Here is a 6000-nt window from a genome sequence, read left to right as displayed (position 1 = left end):
GGTAAGAAGTGGATTATCCTTCACCTGAAATGTTTGTCTTTTCATCCTGAAATGCGAGGCAAAAGTTGGATCACAATATTAGGAACCACATTTTCCACAAATCCTTTCACTCGATTGGGATGTTTATGGAGTCAATACAATGCCACATATATATGCAAAATAATAACTTTTATAGCATTAAAATGTGTATTGTTTCATTTGGTTAACTAAATGTGTTTGTTTAAAATCTCTTAACCTGTGGGAGGACGCCAGCGCACAGAAGCGTTCTTTGTTTACATGAGTTCAGAGTTACTGCTAGTTTTAATGTTAAAGAATGCAATTAACTTCATAAACTAACTTACATCATTAAAAAGGTCTACGACTCAAGCTTCATATCGATCTCGACTTCGTTTTTCATTTACATAACTCCTGGCATAACTCCTGATGTTTCATTTATATTTTGCAATTCTTTATTTTTGTTTGCAAAAAACTCATTTATTTTTCTCAATACTTTTATTTTCGTTTGCAAAAAGGGCAGTGACTGTAACATCGAGCGTATTTTGCAGTATTAAACACGTATTTATACCGATTTCATCAGGCTCCGAAAATTCTTCAAACAGAACACAAAGAATGGCCTTCTCAGCTGCCATAGTTGCAAGCCTTGCATTCTCAGAACAGGGTGTTCAACAAACCACCGTTTCCGTTTAAAACACGTTTTGCACCGTTTTGTCGGGGCTGAACGCAGCCCAAGTTAGCGAGTGCTACCATTGACAAAGCACCTTTGCATGAAACAATAATATAGTGATCCAATCTGTTCTTGTAATAATGACATAAAATACAAAAACACTTATGCAAGCGAATTGGAAACCTAAAGCTGCACTAGGTGTATATCACATATTAGCACAAAAACTTGTGTTAATAATTTATAATATTTTAAAATATTTTGAGCACTCAATTGAAAATGTACACATAACGTATAAATCGTACTGACAGGTTGTGCTCTGGAGAGCTTGTTAGTCCAAATTAAGAATATAGAAGAAGCCAACGAAAATAAAAGCCAAGATTAGAGTCCTTGGTAAAATGACATGCACACAACAAAAGGTTCGAATTGTATTTCTGTGGTATCCTTGAACACAGCGTATTTTCAACATGATGTAAACACTTACTAGTCTAGCGGAAGTGTTTGTGGGCAGGTCAGACTCTGTTCGTATTTCGCGGGCAGGCGGGGATTATGCTAATGTGTTACCCAGTGATGTATACCGGTAACAGGCAAAAGATTCGAAAATATGATGACTCGTTAAGGCGATTCAGAATCGACTCTCTCTTTTGAGAGACAATATCTTTATTTATCATGCACTTTTTTGATTAACAACTTTGCAGATTGTTTTCATTTAAGGATAGCTACGTTATAAACTGCAAAATAGATATTTTTCAAAAACCCATATGACCTGCTCTTTAATAATTGTATTTTATTGACAAAATATTTCAGTTTGTCTTGAATATATATTTTTTCCATTAGATCAGATAACATTTTAAGCTGTAATATGGTCAAGTTATGTGCCCCTCACTTGTACCCCACCTATGGGGCATGTTGTCACATTTCACTTCCATTCTTTTGAGGTAAAGAAAAACGTATACACTGTAATTATGAAAGTGACATAGTTGCACTAGACAAGTGTGAAATTAATGTGGATAAAAAATAATACTCTCCACGTGGATTTACACAAACTGAGAATGTCAAAAAGTGTTAGGTTGTGCCCCGCACCTGTGGCTCTCCCTACATCGCGGGGCAAAGAGGAAACTGCCAACACGCTGACAGACAAGACAGAGCAGGTTACTTCTGGTATGAAACAAAGTCTCAGCTTTCAAATGTTGTAATTTTGTAAGAAATTCAAACAATAAATACAGTTTTGTGGCTCTTTAATATGTCGTGACCAGATCGCTGTATTGCCTCAGTTCAAGTTGCACACGTGAACCGATCGTCTTTTCATATTTATTAAGAGCATGAAATAAACATGAATGAACATAAGAACATATTTTATTTAAACCACGGAAAGATGTCAATACATACCATTTTTCAAGTTTAAATCCACCGAAGTTAATCTGCTCCTGTCTGATTTGTTTGTCAGACAAGATGGCGGATTCAGTGTTATGATTGGTCGAGATCGCCTGTGATTTAAGGGGGACAAGACATGCCACTTCCCGGGGACAGACAGCGCAAACAACCATCACCTGGTTAAATTTAGGCAATTTAGAAATCCTGTGCAGAACGTGTCCCCAGGAAGTGGCACGTCTGGTCACCCTACTGTGAATGGTAACTTTTCACAAGACTGTGATAACGCATTTCAACGATCATCAGCATCGTAAATCCTCCAAATTTATATATATATATATATATTTTTTTTTATGTATGTACAATAATAACACTATACTTTATATTATCAATGAAGCTTAAATTTATATAAATATAAATTTATATATAATACCCTTTGTTAGTATTATAACTGTTAAAGGGTCAGTTCACCCAAAAATGAAAATTCTGTCATCGTTTACTCACCCTCATGTCGTTCCAAACCTGTATGACTTTCATTCAGCTGTCCCTCTAAAGTCCAAACAGCCTAAACTTTAACACAGTCATATTTTGTCTGTTCTGACATGTTAAGTTTGTAAAGGAACAATGAACTTTGAAAATCTATTACTACTACTATTATTATTATTTTTACTGAATAATCATTTTTTTTCACACTAACTCCAGGAGGTGTGTTTGTGGGCAGGTCAGACTCTGTTCGTATTTCGCGGGCAGGCGGGGATTATGCTAATGTGTTACCCAGTGATGTATACCGGTAACAGGCAAAAGATTCGAAAATATGATGACTCGTTAAGGCGATTCAGAATCGACTCTCTCTTTTGAGAGACAATATCTTTATTTATCATGCACTTTTTTGATTAACAACTTTGCAGATTGTTTTCATTTAAGGATAGCTACGTTATAAACTGCAAAATAGATATTTTTCAAAAACCCATATGACCTGCTCTTTAATAATTGTATTTTATTGACAAAATATTTCAGTTTGTCTTGAATATATATTTTTTCCATTAGATCAGATAACATTTTAAGCTGTAATATGGTCAAGTTATGTGCCCCTCACTTGTACCCCACCTATGGGGCATGTTGTCACATTTCACTTCCATTCTTTTGAGGTAAAGAAAAACGTATACACTGTAATTATGAAAGTGACATAGTTGCACTAGACAAGTGTGAAATTAATGTGGATAAAAAATAATACTCTCCACGTGGATTTACACAAACTGAGAATGTCAAAAAGTGTTAGGTTGTGCCCCGCACCTGTGGCTCTCCCTACATCGCGGGGCAAAGAGGAAACTGCCAACACGCTGACAGACAAGACAGAGCAGGTTACTTCTGGTATGAAACAAAGTCTCAGCTTTCAAATGTTGTAATTTTGTAAGAAATTCAAACAATAAATACAGTTTTGTGGCTCTTTAATATGTCGTGACCAGATCGCTGTATTGCCTCAGTTCAAGTTGCACACGTGAACCGATCGTCTTTTCATATTTATTAAGAGCATGAAATAAACATGAATGAACATAAGAACATATTTTATTTAAACCACGGAAAGATGTCAATACATACCATTTTTCAAGTTTAAATCCACCGAAGTTAATCTGCTCCTGTCTGATTTGTTTGTCAGACAAGATGGCGGATTCAGTGTTATGATTGGTCGAGATCGCCTGTGATTTAAGGGGGACAAGACATGCCACTTCCCGGGGACAGACAGCGCAAACAACCATCACCTGGTTAAATTTAGGCAATTTAGAAATCCTGTGCAGAACGTGTCCCCAGGAAGTGGCACGTCTGGTCACCCTACTGTGAATGGTAACTTTTCACAAGACTGTGATAACGCATTTCAACGATCATCAGCATCGTAAATCCTCCAAATTTATATATATATATATATATTTTTTTTTATGTATGTACAATAATAACACTATACTTTATATTATCAATGAAGCTTAAATTTATATAAATATAAATTTATATATAATACCCTTTGTTAGTATTATAACTGTTAAAGGGTCAGTTCACCCAAAAATGAAAATTCTGTCATCGTTTACTCACCCTCATGTCGTTCCAAACCTGTATGACTTTCATTCAGCTGTCCCTCTAAAGTCCAAACAGCCTAAACTTTAACACAGTCATATTTTGTCTGTTCTGACATGTTAAGTTTGTAAAGGAACAATGAACTTTGAAAATCTATTACTACTACTATTATTATTATTTTTACTGAATAATCATTTTTTTTCACACTAACTCCAGGAGGTGTTCAAACACAGGCAGTTAAGAATCAGAGGCATTACAAAAATGCATTACTTATGTCTAGAGTAAAATCATGGTCGTGCTGGTATTTGGAACAACAGCACTCTTGCTGATGCAACACTGATGAAGTAAAACTGGTGGCAGGAAAGTAGAGTTGCCATAGCAACCAAGAACACATCCTTTAACAACTGGAGATGACAAAATCTGACATTTCTGACAGTTACAGAGCCTTCTGTAATGTTTTTTGTTTGTTTGTTTGTTTTTGTTTTTCTAAACACTTTAGTGACCAGTTCTTACTAATAACTAGTTGCTTATTAGCATGCATATTACTAGCATACTGGCTCTTTATTAGTACTTATAAAGTACTTTTAAAGCACATATTAATGCCTTATTTTGCATGACCATATTTTAGATCCCTTAATCTGACCCCATACCTAAACTTAACAACTACCTTACTAACTATTATTAAGTAGCAAATTAGGAGTTTATTAAGGCAAAATTTGTAGTTAACAGTGGCTGCGTTTACACTTGGCATTAACATGCGATCACCGTTGCATGTCTCTCTACGTTTACACTTAGCATTAACATGCGATCACCGTGATCTGATCAAGCAGATCGGATCATCAGTCAATCAGGACATGGCGTGTTTACACTTGGTAACATCAGCTGACTTCTCGATCTGCATAACCGATCGGATCTGTATTTCCCGCGCAATATTTAATTAAGTCTGTGGTGCAAAGTCGACCTGAAGTGGTGGGTTTTGTTTTGAAAACTATTTTCAGTTGCGGGACATTTTACAAATCCAAAATACTAACATAATCCAAACAGAGACTTGACTTGGCATGAACAGCCTTGGCATGAACAGACTTGAACAGACTTGACTCACCGACAGCAAGTTACAACATCAATACTCGACCAGAGACAAAAGGTGTGTTTGACTTTAACCACGGCTACAGACGGCAGTCAACGAGAGTAGCTGCTTGCAGTCGGGGGCGGAGTTGAAAACGGAGCCATCAAGCCGGACACTTTCTGCTCCCGTTAGTGACACTCGCGCAGTGTTTGCATACTCTATCACAGATGACGTGAATTAAATGCAATATTTGTCAAATACACAGATGTAGCATTTGGACCAATCAGACACACATTTGTTCATTAGATTTAACAAATCTATTATTCATTCGATTAACAAATAATAAAAGACCCCTCACCCAATAAACATACTGGGTGCCAGCATGTCTGGGAATGACCCCAGGCCCCTGGTTACTATGGCAACAAGGACCCCTCATCCAGATCAGATAAACTTTTACGACCTAAAAGTATGTAGAGAGAATCAACTCTTACTCAAGTCTCTCGAAAACAGACACATAATGCCCATAAAAATAGACTCTTCTCTAATTAATTAATAGGAAAACCTTTCTTTGAATGAACACACATATACTTCAGGTCATTGTGTATGTTGTTACTGTTCTTGTATATTGTCTTTTGTATTGTATACTGTTTTATGCATGCTTATGATAGAACCACTCGTTCATGTAATTTTACCTATATGTAATCTTACCATGTTTAGTATCTATGAATTCGTCTTCTGATGATCTAAACGAGAGGGTATGCAAATTACCATGCTCTCAGACAAAGGGTCATAAAACTCCCGCAACCAAGACCCCTCATCCAGATCAGATAAACTT

This window comes from Sinocyclocheilus anshuiensis, unplaced genomic scaffold (assembly GCF_001515605.1).
Source record: "Sinocyclocheilus anshuiensis isolate Anshui unplaced genomic scaffold, SAMN03320099.WGS_v1.1 scaffold659, whole genome shotgun sequence".
Lineage (NCBI taxonomy): Eukaryota > Metazoa > Chordata > Actinopteri > Cypriniformes > Cyprinidae > Sinocyclocheilus > Sinocyclocheilus anshuiensis.
The sequence above is the reverse complement of the archived record's forward strand: the minus strand, read 5'-3'. Positions refer to the sequence as shown.